Raw genomic sequence first — 20660 nt, forward strand, 5'->3', positions numbered from 1 at the left:
TCCTTGCCATGCCGATTGGGATGCAGCAGCGGCTGCAAGAAATTCAAATTGCAGCTTCCAGTGCCCGGGGTCCAGCTTCCATGCTGAGACCTTATCTGTTCCTGTTATATCACCGGGATTGTGTTTCCAGTTGGTTTCTTTTAGTTTAGTTTATTCCTGGGTCGGCAAAGTATATCTCCCCTTGCTTAGGACTTCTCGCCTGGCACCATTCCTGGATTTGAAGTGTAGTTTCTCAGAGAGCCTCCAAAGTTGCTGCTATCTATCCACCATGTTCTTCAATCTGTGTCTTTGGAGAATTGAGACAATTCAAATTGAGAACAGTTACTGAAAGGTATTGGCTTATTCCAGTAATTGTGTTATTTTTGTGTTGTTGATTCTCCTGTTTTTCCTTTTACTTAAGTGCTTAGTCTCCCTAGTATATTCATGCTATTATACCTTTTGGCATTATTAGCTTTATTCTTTCTGTCTAGGATATTCTTGAGAATTTTGGAGGATTCTGTTTGGGGTCACAAATTTCTTAAGTTGCACTTGGTCATGGAAATACTTTATTTCACCATCAATTCTGAAGATAGTTTTTCAGGATTTATCAGTCTGCATTGGAAGCTGTTTTCTTCTAGAGTTTCAGATACTTTACTCCAAGCTCTCCTGGCCTTTAAGGTTTATGTCTAGAAGTCTGCTGTAATTCTAATGGTTTACCTTTATAAGTGATTCACTGGCTTTTCTCTAACAGCTTTGATGATTCAGTTGGTGTTGGACTTCTGGGATTCTGACTATAATGGGGTAAAAGGGTCCTTTTGTGATTGTCGATATTTGAGGTTCTATGTTGCACACTTTCTTGTCTGTTAAATTCTTTCCCCATATTTGAAAAATTTTGTGCTATTATTTCTGTAAACATTTTTTATACCATTTGTGCCATTTTCTCATTTTTTTAAGGAGAACAAAACCAAACACAATAAAACAGAATAGAGTCAAGCAAGACAAAACAATGAATCAAAACGAGGAAATCTACAATGGCTACCATAATGTCTCTTATTATCTTCAAAATAACTGTCCATACCTTCAGACACAACAAAACCAAAGAAAACAGAACAGAATAAAAACAATCAAAACAAAACAATGAAAGCAATACAGAACCTCAAAACAGAACAATAGGATAACATCAGGGACTACTGTTATGCCTCTTGTTATCTTCAAAGTAGCTGCCCATACCATCAAGCACAACACAGTCAAACAAAACAAAATAGAATAAAATCAACCAAAACAAGACAATGAAAGCAATACAGGGCTTCAAAACAAGATACTAGGAAATCGATAGTGGCAACCATGATGTATTTTGTTATCTTTGAAACAGCTGTCCATGCCATCAAATATAATAAAATCAAACATAACGAAGCAGATTAAAACCAGACTAACATTAAAACAAAACAGTTTCAAACCATAGTAATAGATTAACAATAGCCATCCCCTTCCCCTCTTAGACATTTCCTCCCCTTTCACTTTCACAATATTTAGTGTACATTTTGGATCCCATTAAGTCCTTTCGTTTTTCTTTATACTAGAGAGACAACAGGATGTTCACCCACGTAACTCCGAACCATTTCACCCAGGAGCATGATCTCAGGTTGTATCCATTTACCAACAAGAGCCTCAGGATTACCTTTCTTTATACCTGAGTAGCTTTTCACTGTGTAAAAATTCCATGTCTTTCTTATCCATTCTGCAGCTGACAGGAAAGCTACCCTCACTACTTTCTGGTTCCCTGTCACGTAGAGCATTCTTCTCTCTCCTTTGACTTTCAGCCTAAAACCCCTTTTTCAATCAAATTAGGCAGCCTCCACAATGGCTGGAATGTATGCTGGGGCAGCACTGGCCCTCTGGCTCCAGACTTGAGTTAGTCACCAGCAGGGAGCCTCCAGGATGGTGGCTGGAGTGCATGAGGGCTGGGTGAGTCATTTCTCATTCTTTGCTAATTCTAACCAACCTTATATTGCTTACCTTTGTATCATCTAGAAAATAATGGATACATTGTTGTGTCCTCTTGTTTTTAATGTATCTCTGAAAAATTGTTCTCCAACAGTAATCTTGTCTTCCAACACTCTGTGCTTAAATTGCTTGATTCTCCTGCCCATATTTTCAATAGAATTTTTAATTTCCTGAATTGACTGGTGCCTTTTCATGGACTCTGATTCTTAACTAAACTGGTCATCCATATTTTGTAACATTATGTTTACCTCATCTAGAATTTTATTAGTGTCTTCTGTAAACTTGCTGATTGTTTTATTTATTAAATCCAGTATCTGTTTAGTTATATTTTCTTTGACCTCTTTGAGCACCTTACTGAACTGGTTTTCAATCTCTTGTGTTATATTTTCACATAATTTTGTTGGTAACTTTTGATTTCTTCCCCTTCAGTGCCCCATGAATCAGCTTTAGGGAAGGTGGGAGCTGTAGGAGGCATTTTTTGCCTGGTTTTCTCATGTTTCTATTGATTGTGTGTGAGTGTGTGTGTGTGTGCACACGTGCGCATGTGTGTTTCCAAGTGCTGAGGTCTGTAGATTGGTTACAATGGAAGACTTTACTGCTAGTGTGGAAACCACTTGAGTTACATCTGCTTTTCTCTAATGCACTCTGGGCATGGAAAACTGTAAGCTTTTGTTTCTGTCCCAAATCAACCACCTCCATTTATTTGGTAGGGGAGGCTGCAAAGTATTTGGTCCAGCACCCCTTTCTCTGGTACTGGATCACATTATTGTTAATGTCACAAAGGCTATCCTGATAATAACATACAGAGAAAAACAATACCAACTATACCACCTTGGCAATAATAATAAAATCAGCAACAATAACAGTGTCAAAGACAAACTTGTTAGCAACACACACTAAGAAGCAGTAATGTACCACCTTTAGCCACAGAAATTGATAATTATAGTATATACTCTACCACAAATCAAATCTTGACATACGGAAAATAGCTATTAAACATAACATCTATACCTCTACTAGTGACAGGACAGGATTCAACAGTAGTTAACTGTCTAAAGATTCATTAAACGTACTGGTTAATCTAGTAAGAACCAAAGAGGTAAGTTAGCGGAAAATGAAAAAAAGTAGAATTTCAAAAAGTAATCAATGGAAGATAAAAAGGAGAAAAGTGTGAGATGGAGGATGCTATTGAGCAGTAAAAGGAAATTAAATTCATAGGTAAAAGTAACAGTAAAGAACAAACAAGAAAAAGCAGAAAGCAAAATAAAGCAATAAAGAAAATAAAAAGAATTAAAAGGAGACAAGAAAGAAGGAAAAGAGAAAAAGAAGGTTTTAAACCTTCAAAAAGAAAAATGCAGTTAAATACATAAATATCCCTATGTCTTCTTTGAATGAATGGTTTCTTTCCAGGGTCTAAAGTCTTAGAATCCAGCAAATCACAATTTTCTCTACTTGGCTTTATTACTTGTGAGTTTGTGAGGTGACACATCCTGCTTCAGAGGCCCCTCTGTCCATCCACCCTTGGCTACAATAACTGTGTACACTGAAATATGTCCTTCCTCATGTTGGTAGATAGGGAAGTGATGGGCCTCTGACCTGTGGTGGATGTAGGCAGCAGGGCTGGGATTTAAGTCAATCACTCTATTTAATACTGGCACATTCAGACCCACTTGCCTCTGAAAACCACACATACAGGCCTGACTCTTACCATCAAGGGCAGGGCACTGTGCCCTTCCTAGACTAAGCCTAAACTTAGGGGATCTATGGCTAGCTTACATCCTCTCCACAGCTGTCTCCCATGGCTTTTTCACCCAGTCACTGTGGGAGGGTAACACTGGAAGCCCTGAAGTAAAATTCTTAGGTAGCTGTTCAGTAGCTATGCCTTAAACAATTAACCCTTTCTCAGAATGGTGACTAATTAAACACTCCCAGGCTATCTGAGAGATGGCACAACTCCAGTCTTCCAGGGAGAAGTCACTTTCAGAGACTGTGTAGTTTTCAAGGGCTGTGGACTTTTCATTGAGCTGGCACTGCTGGTTCAGTCTTTTATTTCTTCCAGAGATGCTGAGTTTCTGGAGCTTACCTTCTCTTCTCAGGCACTGGTCCTGTGACCTGCAGTCAGGGTTAGTCAGTACCTCTACTGCCTCTCTTTGAAGGGAAATAAATCACAGAGCTGACTTGGAGTTGGTGGCTAGCCATAGCCAGGGTGCAGAATCCACAGGCTGAATTGTCTGGGGAATGAATGCCAGATGTCTGGGTTCTGTGCAAGGTCAATTTCCTTCTGCAATACATGGACAGGACAGGATCCCTCCTGCCATGTGTGGCGGCAGGTTCTACCCTGATGGGCTAAGATGGGTTCCCTCTGTTTGGTGCCAAGAGATGTTTTTAGTTGTTACTAAATAAAAAAGCATGCCTGAAACCCAAAGAAATTAAACAGAAGAAAAGGAATAAGATCTTGGAGAACCAATGAATTGATTGTAGCCACTGGACTAAATATCTGAAAAATTGAGTGCCACTTGTATTTTGAAACATAGTCTTGTTATCTAGCCCCCAGGCTGGTCACAAACTCACGGGGATCCTCCTACCTCAATCTGCTGAGTTCTAGAATTGGAGGCCTGTTCCACCATTCCTGGATAAGGTAGCTTCTTAAAACTGCAGATGGTTCATTCCAAGAAAAATTGAGAAACCATTCATTAGAGTTAGGACAACTATGTTAAGTGGCTTTTGAAATTCTGATATAGCAGGTAGGAAATATAAAATTTTCCAATAAGTCTATGTATCACTTGTGAGCCTGACATGATTCTTACAGCCAAGTGTATTCATATGCATTGAATACTATATTGGTTACTTTTCTTTTGTTGCTGAGACAAAATACCTGATGCCCAAAATTAAAGAGGAAGGAAAGGTTTATTTAGCTCTTAGTTTGTGGAAGTTTCAGTCCATAATCTGCAGGGTCCAAGGCAGGGTGGCTCATCACAGAGGGCAACAGTTCAAGGTGGTGGAAAACAGCAAAAGCAGCGAGGCCAAAAAGGGAGGAACATGGGAGACCCAGAATCTAATGATTTTATATTTCTCATAACAGAAAACCTTACCGAGAAAGTCTACAAGAGAAAATCAGAAAAAGGAGTAAAGGCCAAAAATCAAAGAAAAACAGAACAAACCTCACAAAGAGGATTGAACCTACATGAAACACAGAAAAAATCAAATTAAGAAACAGGTGTTCTCTCGGCATAAGCGCCTGCCTTGCAAGCAGGCAGTCGTGAGTTCAATCCCTGGTACCAATAAAAATGAAAAAGACAAAAAAAAAAAAAAAAAAAAGAAAGAAACAGGTGTTCTCTGAAACTCAGCCAGGCCTTCCTAGAGGAGAAAGAAGAGACCAGCAGAGACAAAAATAGCTAAGACAGTATCTCCACAGGTAGCAGTAAAGATCTTAGTATGAGGAAACAACCATTCCTATGCAAACAGAGTCAGGAGATAGAAACAATCAGGGATATGGAGGGAATGGAATTCCATTAAAAAGAGGAAGCATAATGGGAAAGGTATATGACTAACTGAGAAACAAAGACTAGAGACATATGACAAGTTCTGGTCCTTCTTGATGCTTGCTTTAGGATCTTTGAGATACCAAGTAATCTAAAACAAACCCTCTTCTTTGATAGAGTGAGTTCTAAGAGATTTACATTATTTACAACCAATATAATTCTATTGATATGGAATACCTCCCAATAATTTTACAGAGACACAAAGTACAAAAAGTATATCTCTGTGAAAGCCAGAAGAAAAATTTAAAACTTATGTGCAAAATGAAAAATTCTTAGTTTCATGAGCAGGCCTGGATATCAAATTTGCATTATATGGAAAGTATAAAATGAATAACAAAATAGATTTTAAACGTGATTCCTCTAGGGTACCTGTTAGAAGAACTCAAAACCAGTCTGCATATCCATAGGACACCTCTTCTTACATACCAAAAAAAAAAAAAAAATGAATTCAGAAAACAGAATGAAAAACATGAAAAAGTGAGCTGTGAAAGAGAGGGAGAAGGGCCAAGAAAATATTGTAGGCCCTGTCTGCACAGAACATACAGTCTACCGGGTAGAAATGTGTTAAACAGCAACATAAATATTTATCTAATTTCAATTATGATAAATCTATAAAGGGTAGACACAGAGTAAGTAATTTGTGATAATGCAAATATCGATTTACAAAATGATTTTTACCTTTTTATTTATTTTTATTTTATCTTTTTATTATATTAAATTTAACTACAATAAGGAGAAACCTGCAGCTGCCCCAGGGAGAGACACTCAGCATCTCCTGATCTGTGACATGTTGGACTTAGGCTCTGGGAAACCAAGCAACCCGCTCACCTCCCTGGTAAGCAGCCATGAGCCTACCAGCACGCAGGCTAAGAATCAAACATCCCACCTCCCACCCCCATTAGCAAATGGGAGCCAGAGGTCTGAGCATCTCTTGGGAGGTTGACCATATGCAATATAGCAAATAGGGGGGATTTCCTTCTACCATCTCTTTTAAGGCAAATATTGTTATCACTGTTTTGCTTTCTTCTAATTAATTGTACTGCTCTTTTCAATATTGTTTTGATAAGTTCTATAATGCTCTGTATTTCGTTCGATTTTGCTATACCTGATTGAAAGAACAACTATTGTGAAGATAACAAGATATACTACGGCACCTATTACTGTTATCCCGGTAACCTGGCTTTGTTCTGTCTTATTGTGTTGTATTTTACTACTTTCAAAATAATTTTAAAAAATTTTAAAAATCATGAAAAACCTAATATTGAAAATATTTCAATGACAAGAAATATCTGTGAATCTTTATGCACACTTACAAATGAGTGTTAGAAGTATTATTTTGGCCATACTCAAAGTATTAACCTTTCCAGTTTCTTTCTACTGGTGTTTTTAAATATTTTTAATACATTCATTCAAATTGATGTTATAAAGTGGACTGAATATCTAACATTTATAATTAGAGAGTCCAGGATATCAAGAATTATACATTTCTTAAAATTATAAGAAGATGATAAAAAGAAAGGAAAGCTTTAAGTATATCCAAGTAGTTCCCATTATTCCAAATAGTAAAGCATTTTTCTACTTATAATATGGTATTTTGCAAAGAATATGCAACATCTGTCAACCACCTGAAGTTTCCTTCCAGTACTAAAGTTGTCTGTATTTTGAATCAAAACCAAACATACAAATGATAAATTTTTTAAGATAAATGTTTTTAAAATGCCTGGTACTCACATGCAAATGCAAATATTCACATCCAAATTAAAACAAACTAATTTTTTTATTTAATGTTTAATACTTACCTAAACTTGATGTATAAACCTTAAACTTCCCAAAGAAAATAAAGTTCAGACTTACAACTGTAAACTAAGTTGTAAATAGTTTTGGTTTTTATTTCAAAAGTTAGAAAAAATATTTCTTTCAAATATAAAAATTAAATTCTCTGTTGGTAGTGTACTGAACTAGTCATTATCAAAATGTCTATGACTAGGTCTTAGTATAGATGCACAAATAAATTTGTATTTGCATTAAATTATCAAATAAAAATTTACTTTTTTATTTTTAAAAAAATTGGAATTCCACACATATACAGAAAAACTGACAGTAGAATATGAAGAACTTCTTATCTGAACCATTTGATATTAAATTGCTAACCAGCTAGCCTATCTTTCTGGGATATACGAATGAATATTTCCTATAAACAAGGATATTCTCTCCATAACCAAAACATGACCCTTAAAATCAGGAAATTGCATAGTTCTATTATTATCATTTAATTCTCAGACCTCATTTAGTTTTTTTCAGTAGTCCCAATAATTTCCATGTATTAAATGAACTAATTGAGAATCATGTATTACACTTTTCATGTCTTTTTGTCTTCTTGAGTCTTTCCTGTGTTCCATAACTCTGACACTTGTAATGGTTGACTGGTTGTGTCAACTTGAGAAATTCAGCAGTTTAACTAAGTTGGCTCAGCAGTTTTTCACCCTAGGCTATAGAGGACCCATCCTAGGGCAGCTCATTACCTGGGTATATAAAAGGCAAATAAGAAAGAATGGACCAGCTTCTGTTCTTCGGGAAAGCTCCAACATCAACATCAGCTTCAATATCATCCCCCAGCTTCTAGCACAAACTCTTCGGTGTCCACCTTGGATCCTTCAGCCTTCAAGCATAGACTCTTCAGGCTTCTGGCATGGACTCCTGAGCCTTCCATGGCAGATCCATTGGCTTCCTGATATGGACTTGTACAGAACACTGCAGTGAGCTCCAGCCCTTGGACTGAAACTTTAACCTCCCATGTATGGACGCCCTCTGCACCCTTCCTCATGAAACTCAGGCTGACCATCATAAGCCAATCTTGTAATTTCTTATACACTTGTATATCTTATGTTATATCTTTTTCTCTAGTAAAACACCAACTGATATAACACTTCTATAAATTACTAATAGGTATGCAGAATGTTCCTCTGTTGTGGTTGAGGATTTAAAATTAGGCATCTTTAGCATAAATATCACAAAGTGATACTATGGTCTTTGTATTACATACTATAAGTTTGTCCTTTCATTGACAATAAGCCTATCAATTACATGATAGAAGTGATGTGCACCAATCCTTCCATAAAACTGTGTATTAACAAACATTTGGTGACAAGGTGTTTGAAATTTTTAAAATACCCTTTCCTTTCAAAAACTCCATTTATTCCTTTATTAACATAGGTATGAACTCTTGGTTTCCTGTTTTATGCCATACTTTATAATCTCTAAATACCATGATTTATTTTGGTGCTCAACTTAGCTTTCATGTGGTCAACAGGAGCCTGTTCAAGCTGGCTTCTGTGTCCCCTGGACATGCCCTTATCATTCTTTGAATACTGCCTTCATTTCCAAAACAAGGTATTTTAAACTATGCCTGTACTTGCTATGCAATCAGTCATTTCTCCAAGGAATTTAGTTCTTTTCTGTAGAAAACAATATCTAAAAAGCAAGATCTAGGTACTCATAAGAATCACTCTTGGAGCATCACTATTTCCCATTTATCTCAGTATATAGAGCTAGATGGAAAAATGTATTTATGTAGAGTGTGCACTCACATATACACATATGGTTGTATCTATCTTTATATATTGAAAGCCATAAATTTTCATGCCTATCTCCAATTCTAATCCCATAACACAGGTCCTAGATCTAGAGTTTGTTTTTGCAACAATGAGGATTAAGCCCAGGTCCCTCACACTGAGTTTCATTCCCAGCCATACTTCTATGTATTATTTTGAGACAGCATCCCAATAGATTACTGAGTTGCCCAGGCTGGGCTTCAACTTTAGATCCCCCTCACTCAGCCTCTCAGAGGTCTGCCTCCCAATGCACTGCTTATATTTTTAACTTCGCCACTTAAGAGAAAGCCATCTTACTGATGACATGTTTAGTTGTTTGATGAGTCCCAAGTCTGTGATGTTCTATCTTGTGTCCGCCCCGCCTTGCAGATGCCATACTCACTTTGTCCAAGCCCCACACCCTGTGTGGCTCCCCCTGTGCAGACACTTCCTTCGTGTTATTCGGACTGTGATGCCCACTTAGACCTTTCATGTGCTTGGGCATCAGCATGCCTAGCTGGCCACCCCTCCTTACATCCTCACTTCTGTCCTCTCTGCACCTTGAAGCTCACCCTGCTCCATCCAGCAAGCAAACTCAGGACTGACTTGTTCACCAAGCAGCAAGGAATAGGAAAATCCCAAGAAAGACTTGAAATTTATGGAAGGCTATTAACCTATTTCTGTTTTACTCTTTTCTCTCTTGAAACATACTTAGGAATAAAACTCCAATATCTGGATCCTACAGCTTTCATGGCTACTTTTGTTAGTAATTTGTGTCTATGTGTTTGCTTAACATTTTTGCTGCAGTGACTGGGACTATCACAGATGCCCTACACTCATTACTTTATATCAGAGTCAACCTTTGTGCTCAGAAAGTGGTGAATAAGGAGAACAGTTCAGAGTGGATTTGTTTCAAGATCACCCATAGATAAATGAATCCTCTGGTAATTTTCCTATTTATACTATGCTCTTCCTGGAAATTGCACACACATATTTAATGCCTTTGCCACCTTACCAAATGTGCATCATACATTATGGTTGTGACTGCAAATTCAGTGTAACAGCAAAACTAGCACAAATTTCTTGTTCCTTCACAATTCCATAGGTAGATTTATTCTTAACTGCATATCTTAGCAACCTATAAAATCAGAAACATTTATTGTGTCATCTAGAGGAAGCATTACGTGGCTGCTCACTGGTGCATCTGAGTAGCCAGCATTGTTGCTTACTTTGAGATCCATTATATAAGAAAATAACAGCTGTTTCATCACAAGCACTGTGACCTAAAGACAGTCAATCTAATAGCAAAGGCAGCTACTAAAAGAGGAACAGGCAGGGGGCTGGTGCAGTGTAGCTATGCTGAAAAAAGCGATGATTCTCATCATTATTGGCTTGATCTAAAATGTACCCCCAAAGGCTCACTGTGTTAACAGTGATGAGCTTTCAAGAAGAGACTGGATGGCCAGTGCTCATCATTTGACTGCATCACTGGGAGGACAGGAAGGAAGGCCTAGTTGCAGGGGGCAGATCACAGGGTGTAACCTTGGGGACTGTCTCAGGTCTCGGCCCGTTCCCTTCTGACTTTCCATTGCTCTTTCCTTCCTGGTTGACAGAGAGTGAGCAGCTTTCCTCTGTCACATCCTTCCCCCGCGATGTTTCTGCCTTGAAGCTTGATGACCATGGGTTAAAACCTCTGAAGCAATCAGCCAAAATAAATCCATCCTCCATTAAGTGGTTTTTCTCAAGTATTTGGTCACAGCAATAAAAAACAGACACGTACTCATCTGGGTCGGACAAGGACGTCAAGATTTCATCACACTATTCAGAACAGTTCACAGCTTCCTGCTTATAAATTGTTTATCTCTGGAAATTTTTAGTTAATATCTTTGGGCCTCAGTTGACCATGGGTAATTGAGGAATCTAGGAAAAATAAAATCATGGAGAAGGAGGAACTGCTATATATCTATTTCTGAATCTTACTCTATTAAGAGGAGAAAGGCCATTTTGGATATTTTTTTCTTATTTTTTTATTTTGTTTTGTTTTTGTTTGTTTTCTTTTGTTGTTGTTGTTTGAGACAAGGTCTCTCTATGCAGTTCAGGCTAGCCTTGAGCTCACTTTGTAGCCCAGGCTGGTTTCACGCAATAATCCTTCTGCCTCAGTCTCCAAAGAGCTGGGATTACAGGTGTGAGCCACCACACTCACTTTCTGATTTTCTTTTTTAATGTTTTTCCTTTGCCTTTGAGAAACATGAGAGAAAGTACAACATGTTTTTTTGTTTTTGTTTTTGTTTTTAAAGGAAAGCTCTTTTTTAAAAATTACCCCAGGGGCACACCTGGCTCCCACCTTGATCCTGGCCCATCTAGTGGCAGACCCCCAACACCAATATTTGTCCCTCCTCATCCTTTCCACCACACCCATGCTGTATGCCTCGGTAAAATGCTCAGTTCTGACAATCCCCGCAGAGACCCAGGCTCTGTGATGTCTCTTATGTTCCCTCGAATTTGTCTGCTTTTGAGGTGGAATAAACAATTGTGCAGCTTGGTAGAGTCACCCTATTAAGGACTGGAAAACACTCACTAAGAGGAGAGTGAATATGACAGGTGAGCATGGCTGCCTCCCATCCAGGCTTCCACCCTAAGGTGTCCTCGCTCTCCCTGAGCAGGAGCTCCTAAATCCCTTGGAATTTCCTGATCCATAGGAGGGATGACAGCACCTTTTGTCCTAATGAAGAGATTCTTGATTTCTTAATGGGCACCTAAAATAGTTTCAGGAGGAACGCTGTTGCCAGAATGACCAAGCATTCATTAGAAGCCCACAGTTTTCAGCCCTAGAGCACAGAAGAGGGGCTGGATGTGAATTAATAATCAAATCATGCCTATATGTGCAAGCCTCCGTGAAAATCCCTAAATGTGGGGATCTGGAAATTTTCTGCATTGATCAACGTATCCTGGACAGATTCTCAGGATGCTTCTGGACCTTGCCCTGGGCACCTGCTCAGTCGGCTGTTCATGTATTCTTTATCACAAAGCATTAAATGCAAGTAAAATGTCTCCCTGAGTTCTGTGAGCCATACTAACAGAGAGAGGATAAAGACAACCCTGATTTACGGTTAGTCAGAAGTACAGGTGGCCCAGGACCTGCTCCTGGCATCTGAAGGGAATCAGTCTGGTAGGACAGAACTCTTTCCCTTGTGAGATCTGACAGTAACTCCAAGAAAACAGTGTCAAGGTTGAGTTGGACTGCGGCACCCTTAGTTGGTATCAGCTGGAGAAGTAGTTTTGGAAAGCCACCATGCATCTAGATTCAGGAGGAGCAGAAGAACCTGCCACTTCCTCAACTTTCAGAAAGGGGAAAAGGGGAAGAGCAAAATAAAATGATAATGTTCTGCTCATTTCCCATTTTCATATTAAATTTACAGTTTTCAGATCTAGCATAAAGGTGATTATCATTAATTTGATTGGCTTCAGAGACACCTAGGAGATGAGTAAAACACACTTTGTCTATGTCTCGGTGGGTCACGAGGATGTGACCTGGAGACGATATACGGTCCCTGGCCCTTCGTCTCTGACTTGTCCTCCCTCTTTGCTCCCCAGCTGTCATGACATATGCAGCATTCCTTTGGCACAGCCTTCCTCCATCCTTCCACGCCATTGCCACCTTCGAGTCAGCTGACCGTGGGAAACCATGAGCCAAAATAAGACTGTCCTCCTTTTAGTAACGGGTGCCACATAGTTTGTCCTAGCAATGTGAAGCTGACAGTACATCTAGAAAGATCGAACTTGTTACCTCACTATACACAGTAAACTCAGAAGCAAGGTTAACTGGCTCCTACAAAATCTCTAGCATCGTTAGTATTGAACTCCCATTTCTGATTGTTCTTTAGTTGGGTAAAATTATTACTTAAAGAATGTCAAGGAAATATGAAGTAATATAGCATAGCTTTGATTTTGAATCCACACCATAGAGGGGTAGCATCTTGCTCACAGGACGAGCTTCTGAAATAGGCATCACAAATGTGAAAGTTGTGTACTGTCAAAATAATCCTTACAAAAGTGCCGCAGTGGATACCAATATAGGCTCTGTCAATAAATCCCACATGGTTACTTTTCCAGAGTTGGAACAAGTATCTACTGAATACCAGATTTATTGGCTCAGAGTGAGAGGACAAAGAGGCACAGATCTTTAAACATAGGACCACAGGTGGAATGTAAGATGGCTAAGGAGCCAGGGCTCTGAAACTGACAGCAGGCTGCCTTCCGTCATCTTGAGTCTCACCCCAGGGCACAGAGTCAAAGACCTAGCAGAATGATACACACGGTGGACACAGTTCTCTCTTCCCTGTGCTCCTGGTGTGGGGTTCATTGATCAGTTAGAAACTAAGCTTCACAAATGTAGGGATCTTTGTTTTGTTCCCCACTGAATCCCAAGTGTCTAGTGCCATCCCCAGTACATAAATATTTCTGTCCAGACTGTACAGCTGAACTCTTCAAAGTAAGGTTATTTAGGTCTAGCACAAGGGTTTCACCTCTTACATAGTTGTGCTGTCCTCACTAGAAAAATTCTAATTGAGTATTCATAAAGAGATTTTTCAATACTCAAGGGGTTTATGAAGCCCCTAATTAATATTTTCTGATACTGTTAACCTTTAATAAGCTGCTGTGGTAGAATTCCACTTTCCTGGCTGCAGAGAGACCTGCATTTCAATGAAAGCTGCAGAAGGATTTTCCTTTAAAACTCTCCCATGTACTAGAAACAGAAGGTGCTCCTCAAATATCACCAGCCGAAGAGTCCACAGGGCCCTGGGCCAAGTAAGCATGATGTGAGACACCAAAATGGTCTCTCAACTCATCCCTGTACTTTCTGCCTGTGTCCTGAGGCAGCCTGGTGGCCCATCGGCTGTTTCTCACACATGTCATTTTAGGGCTTTTACTGAGTTTCAACACCAACCTCGAATGGCAAGATGGATCACCCTTAGCCCTCCCCAGGCATCCCCAGCCAGCTGAGTCAGGTACTGAAATGCGTTGTCATCACCAGCGCTGATGGTGTGGACATGTAGACATGTACCACAGGAGCATTTCAAACAGCTGCTGCAAGGTAAACTGATGGGGCAACAAGCACTAGCAGTCTGAGAGGCAAACATCATTTGTAGGCACTGGGCACCCTTCTGCAGAGCTCAGAGCTAAGCAAACGCCAGCTGCAGAGTGCTCAAGAATGAGGCCTGTAGAGCAGCCGTGCTCTGGGACCTCTGTGACTCTCCCCCAGCCCCCATGGCTCCTTCTGAGTAAACAGAAAAGACAGAGAAGTGAGGAGCCTGGGGATAAGTGACAGCTTGAAGCCAGCACTGATTCAGCAATCCATAGGTAAACTACCACACACCAGGGTAGAGTCTTAGGTACTTTCTCATCGCAGGGACAATGTTAAAGGAAGTTAAAGGAAGACAGGTTTATTTTAGCTCACAGTCTGTAGAGGTTTCAGTGTATTGTCAGGTGATTCCAAGGCAGGGCAGCATGGCAGAGGGATTTGGCAGAGGAGAATCAGCTGGCATGACAGGCAGGAGGCAGCAAGTAATCAAGGGAGAAGAAATATACATCCTTCCAGGCCACACCCACAGTGACACACCTATTCCTACCAAGCTTCACCTCCCAACATAATGCCCAGCTATAACCCATCAGTGGACTAAATCCCGTGGTAAGTATCACAGACCCATAATCTAGGTACCCCAAAAAGCCCACCTATGAGCACGTGAAGTTTTGGGGAACATTTTAGATAGAAGCCATAACTGCTAGAAAGCTCACATTAGCAGAACCCAATCTCCCAATCTGCACAGGGATTGCCTTTCTGTAAGAATAATAAATACTATAAACTATGCCTGCTCTGAAGCAGATTTAGCAAAGCAGAAATAGAATAAACCTCTTACTTTAAGAGGGTGAGACAGGGAAAAGATGAGGTCATACTGGACTGGGGTGAGCCCTAGGTCTAACATGACTGGAGGAAGAAGCTTCCCTTCCAGCCTTCAAGGGAGCAAGGCCTACCCATGCCTTGATTTTTAACTTATATCCTCAAAACAGGAAGCAAATAAATTTCTGTTGTTATAAGTCATCCAGCTTATGACAACTTGCTAAGAGCAACCCTAGGAAATGAATACAGCATTTATTTATCTTGGCAAGTTCCAAATATTTCTCTGTATGATTCACTCACAAATAGTTTATAGGTAGCAACCATACATCAGGCACTCATCTAGCAATTAAGAGAACTAAAAAATCTCTGCTTTTGTGAAAATATATTCTAGAACAGGAGAGAAAAACAACAGTCAAAATAAAGTACAATATTGTACATAGTTCATCAAATGGTGATAAGTTCAAGAAGTGTCCTAAAGAGATGGTACATTAGTTCTCAAATCTAAGTTGAATGCTCTCAGTAGATTTTGCTCCAAACATTGACTTAGGATTCTAGTACTTTCATTCTCATTAAAAAAAAAAAAAATGGTACAACATGTAAGGATATGTGTGCAAAGAAGGGCCTCACTCTATTATATCAGTATCTTCTTTAAAACCAGGAAATTCATCAGGCTTAAAGCTCAGTGAAGAGAAAGAACAATACATAAGCAAAATCTATCAAGGCTGAAAGGGACTCTATGCCTGATAGTCACTTGTTGGCTGATTTACTAATGAATCTAGGCATTTACTAGTTCACAAAAGGCATAGCAGTGTAAAAGACTTCAACAAAACAGGAATGATTCTGCCATGCAAAGCCACTCCGTAAGAGAACAGGAAGCAGACAGAGAGATGCTGGGACAGAAGCACTTTTAATTGCCCTGGAGTCTCATCAAAGGAAGCTCATCCTCAGCAAAGAGGACCTTCTATCCACACTGCCCAATACTGTAACCCTTAGCCTTCGAAATGTGCCTAGTGTGACTGCAGAACAGTATTTTGAATTTCATTTAATTTTGATTAGTTAAATAACCCAATGCAGTTCACGGCTGCTCTGTTCCAGAGCATAGTTCTAGAACCACAGAAATCTGGCTGGGAATTTCCACACTGAGTCTGAGATAGGACCAATGACTCAAATAACAGGTGAGGGACTATGAGAATCTACCTTAGTTATATCAATTTGATTGGCTTAAGGAAACACCCCGGGAATCCTGAAGTCCACTTCGGGGTGTGCCTGGGTGGCTCACAGAGGTGCTATGCTCCAGGCATGTACTCTCGCTCTGCTTCTCAGCATCCATCAACTAAGCAGCTTTGCTCCACCATGATACCTCTGCCTGGAACCACAAATTCAATCCCTTGAAATCATGTTAAAGTTAAATCTCTCCTGTTTTTAAGCCATTGTTTTCAGGTATCATGTCTCAGCAACAGGAAAGCTTATTCACGTAGGAACCAAGTAGTCAAAACAATGTGAGAAAGAGAAAGGTAAAGGCCTCACCCTTTCTGATTTCGAATTATATTACAATGCTACAGTAATCAAAGCAATCTGGTGCTGGCATAAATACACGTATTGATCAATGGAACACAGTAGAGAGCCTAGAGAAATATCTATGCACATATTGTCATCTGATCTTTGACAAGGGTGCCAAGAATTGACAATATAAAAAAAATAGTCTCTTCTACAAATGGTGTTAGGAAAACTAGATATCTACAAGCAAAGAATAAAATGATCCTTCATCTCCCACTATACCTAAAAATCAAGTAAAAGTTGATTGAAGATTTAACCCTAAAATCTGAAACCATAAAATTCCTAAAAGAAAATACAGAAAAAATCTTTCTGGCACTGGTTGTTGCAATAATTTCTTGGATATGACACCAAAAGCACAAACAACAAAAGAAACACTGGACCACTGTGACCATATCAAACTAGAAAACTTTTGCGCAGCAAAGGAAACAATCAACAAAATAAAAAGTCAACTGCAGAATGGGAGGAAATATTTGCAAACTGTATATATGATAAAAATTAATATCTAAAATATAAAAGAACTCCTATAACAATAGCAAAAATGAGAAATAACCTGATTTTAAAAGTAGATTAAAGATCTGGATAGACATTTCTGCAATAAAATAATATAAATGCCCAGCTTTCTCAGGTATATAAAAAGTTGTTCAACATCATCATCATCAAAATGCAAATAAAAACCAAAATGAAATATCATCTCACAACTACTGGGATGACTGTTACCACAAAAAGAAGAATAAACATTTTTGGATATTTAGAAAACCCCAATATACTGTTGGCAGGAATTTAATTTGGTACATCCATTGTGGGAAACAATATGGAGGGTCCTCAAAAAATTAAAAATAGAACTACCATTTGACCAAGGAATCCCATTTCTGGATATGAGCTGAAGTTAGGATCTTACTTCATTGCAGTATTATTCACAATAGCTAAAACACAGAGGCTGCCTAAATGTCCATTGGTGGATAAATGGTTAAAGAAAATGCAGTATATAGATGGAATAGAATAGTATTCAATGTTTTCAAAAGAAGAAAATCATGTGAGTTGCAAGAAGATTGACGAACCTGGGGGACATTATGCCAAATGAAATAAGCCAGACACAGAAGGACAAATACTACCTGATCACACTTCCATGAGGGATCTTAATGTCAGAGAAATAGAATACATAATAGTAATTGTGGGGGGGGGGGGATATTGGGAAAAGGCCATAAAATTTCAGTCATGTAAGATAAGTAAGTCCTAGCTATCCATGCTCTATTGTTAACCATACTACATTACAAACTTAAAATTCTGCTGAGATCTTATGAAATTTTTGAGGGTGATAGATACATTTATGACACTGATTGTGGTGCTGGCTTCACAGGCATGTATTTATTGCAAATTCATCGATCTGGATATGTTAGGTATGTGCAGCTTTTTGTACAGCAGTATCTCAGTAAGTGGCTTTATCTAAGATGGATCAGAAAGCCTTCATAGAATGTAAAACTGCTGCACATCCAATGCTTCCAGGACACATTTATTTCTTACAGCTACACAGTGTCCTTGCAGTGGTCAGCAGTGTGATCCCTGCTTTCCGATAGAAGCCTAGTCTCAGCAAGATTATTGGGTTTGCCCAGAGCCTTGCTTCTGAGGGGTGGGGCCAGGTGTCCATCACCAAAGCTTGTACTCTTGTTCACTTCTTCCTGCCAAGGCCTATCATCTACGGTATCTTAACATTTCTTCCTCGTCTGCCTTTTCTGAATATCCTAAAATCCACGAGGGGTTGTTTGTGTGTTTTTGTTTTCTGGAGTGGGTGTAGATGTTGAGAAACAACCAAGTTATTTGATGCTTAGTGTCCATTTTGTACAGTGAAGACAAATATGCTTTGGCCAGCATAAACTGTTTTCTCTATTTCATCAAAGTGGAAGCTTGAGAACAATGCCAGGGCAGAGCAAGCAGGAATCCATACGTGCTGAGTAACTTACTAGGAAAGTTCAAACACACCCTTCTGAGAGTTAAAGGCATCGTAGTGCAGTGACACTTATATAAGTATTATTTTATAGCAATACAATTCATAATAGCCTATATGTCCATCAAAAATAGATGGCTAAAGAAAATAGGGCGTTTATATGCGATGGGGTATTACTCAGCCATAAAGAAGGATAAATTTGAGCATTTGTAGGAAAATGGAGGTGCCACGAGATCATAATGCCAAGTGAAATAAATATGATGCACAAGTTTAAATATAGCATGGTTTCTCTTATATGGGGAACCCAAAATATAAATAAATTGTAGAAAAAAGTTTGAGATAGGAAACAGAGAGATGGACACCTTTTGCAGCTAAGAGGTGTGCTATGTATATGTACTAAATTCCCACAATGAAGGCAGTCATTATGTACTACAAACGTACTAATAAAGACTTTTTAAATTAAATAAATAAATTTTTCTTTATTGGATATGGTCAGTTAAAATTTGATGTCATAGTTCCTCTGGTCCTCAGGGAGCTCACGTGGCACCACCAGTAGAGTCATTCAGAAACCCCAAATGCTTCTGTGGTTAAGCAGGCAGGAGATGAAGGAGAGAGGAAAATAAGGCTCACCGAACCTTGTCTGCAGTATGGAGAGTGGAAAGTGCCGCGTGTAGAGAGCAGCTTGCAAACTCTGTGCAGGTACTGGGTTGGTCAGCTTGTCCCTCAATTTCCTGTCTACCCTCTGTCCTGTCTGCAAGGAACTTTCTGAGAAAGCCCCCTCCCGCTTAAAAAAAAGTTGTTCTGCGCCTTGGGATGTACTTGATATCAGGCCAGAATAACTCCAAAAATAGTTAATCCTAGTGCAACCCCTTGGATGTGGGCGGGAGCCCATGTTGCCACGAGCACTCAGACCTCTACACCGGCATCTAATCTAACTTTTCCAGCCTCGGGCACCTATCTGGGGGAGTGATCCTGAGCACAATCTTACACAACCAAACCATTGGGTGCCTAATAATACAAATGAGCTGGTGAATGTTGGTGGGTGCCAGAGTTGCTGTGACCAATGGGTCATGGGCATAGTTTCCTCTCATTTTCTTGGGGTTAAGGCAAAATTAATGGTCTCCAGCCCTCTTAATTTCAAAACTCTGCTAAAATGCGTTCTTGAGCAACAATCACCAATTAGCTCTCACGATCTGGGGTAGCTTTACTGCCTTGCTTCCATTAGAAAGCAAATGAAATTAAAAACTACAAACCACACATGTGCAAAGTTAGCAAAATCCTGTCCAGGAGAGTTTGTCTCTACAGCGCATCGGTTTCCCACAAGAGAACGCTGCGCTTTACGAACCGCAGGGATAGCTTTCTCGAGAGCGGGCAGGATTTGTCCTCCCGTAGGAAGGCGTCCACATCGCCATCCACCGGCCTCGAGCAGGTGGCCCAGACAGCGGGCGCCGCCGCGCACCCAGAACCGAGTTCCCGGGACCAGACCGGCACCGCCTGGCTCGCGCCCCGCCCAGCCCGAGGGCTCTGCGCGCTGAAGGGCTCGTCCGGAGGGCGCAGCTGGGACCCTGGTGCTGCCCGTGGATTCTGGGGCCTCTGAGAAGCGAGGAAGGCCGGCTTCAAATCAGACTCTGCTCCTGCCCCTTCGGGGCCACGGGGACCGTTCCCAGGTGCCCTTCCATCCTTTTCCCCTCCCGAACCAGGAGCAGAACTGCCCCTGCCCAGGACCGGACCGGAGCCCGCCAAACCCCAGACGCTCTAAGTGTGCGCGCCCAGCGGAGGCTGTGCCTGGACGGATACCCACCCGCCCGCCCGCCGGCTGCCGAGAGAAAGTTTGCAGGCTGGGGACCCCCACAGCCCCCGCGCGCTGCCAGCGCTCAGGGTGATCCCTGGCTGCAAGGAGTCGCCAGGCGGCCGAGCGCAGGTGGAGCGGGAACCGCCTGGAGACTGGCGCGCGCCTGCAGAAGAGCTTCCGTCTGGGGCGGGCGAGGAGGCTGCGCAGTCTGTCCAGCTGCGAGGCGCCCGGAGGAGGGCGCAGAGGGTGAGCCCGGGGCCGAGAGGAGCGAGGTCCCGACGGCTTCACCCGCAGCCTTCCCGGGCCCCGCGCGGCCCAGCCCACCAGCTGCGTGCAGGGAGCCGGGCAGAGGGGC

At 40.6% G+C, this 20660-nt stretch overlaps 1 protein-coding gene across 2 annotated transcripts in view; it reads right to left on the minus strand.

Annotated features, from left to right (window-relative positions):
- Positions 1-20660, minus strand: part of Corin (corin, serine peptidase) — a 266984-nt gene that overhangs the window by 245781 nt on the left and 543 nt on the right. The gene's annotated exons all lie outside the window — the stretch shown is intronic.

The sequence above is a fragment of the Cavia porcellus genome, unplaced genomic scaffold (genome assembly GCF_034190915.1).
Source record: "Cavia porcellus strain 051 isolate PalLab524CR breed Dunkin Hartley unplaced genomic scaffold, mCavPor4.1 scaffold_30, whole genome shotgun sequence".
In the NCBI taxonomy this organism is placed as follows: Eukaryota; Metazoa; Chordata; class Mammalia; order Rodentia; family Caviidae; genus Cavia; species Cavia porcellus.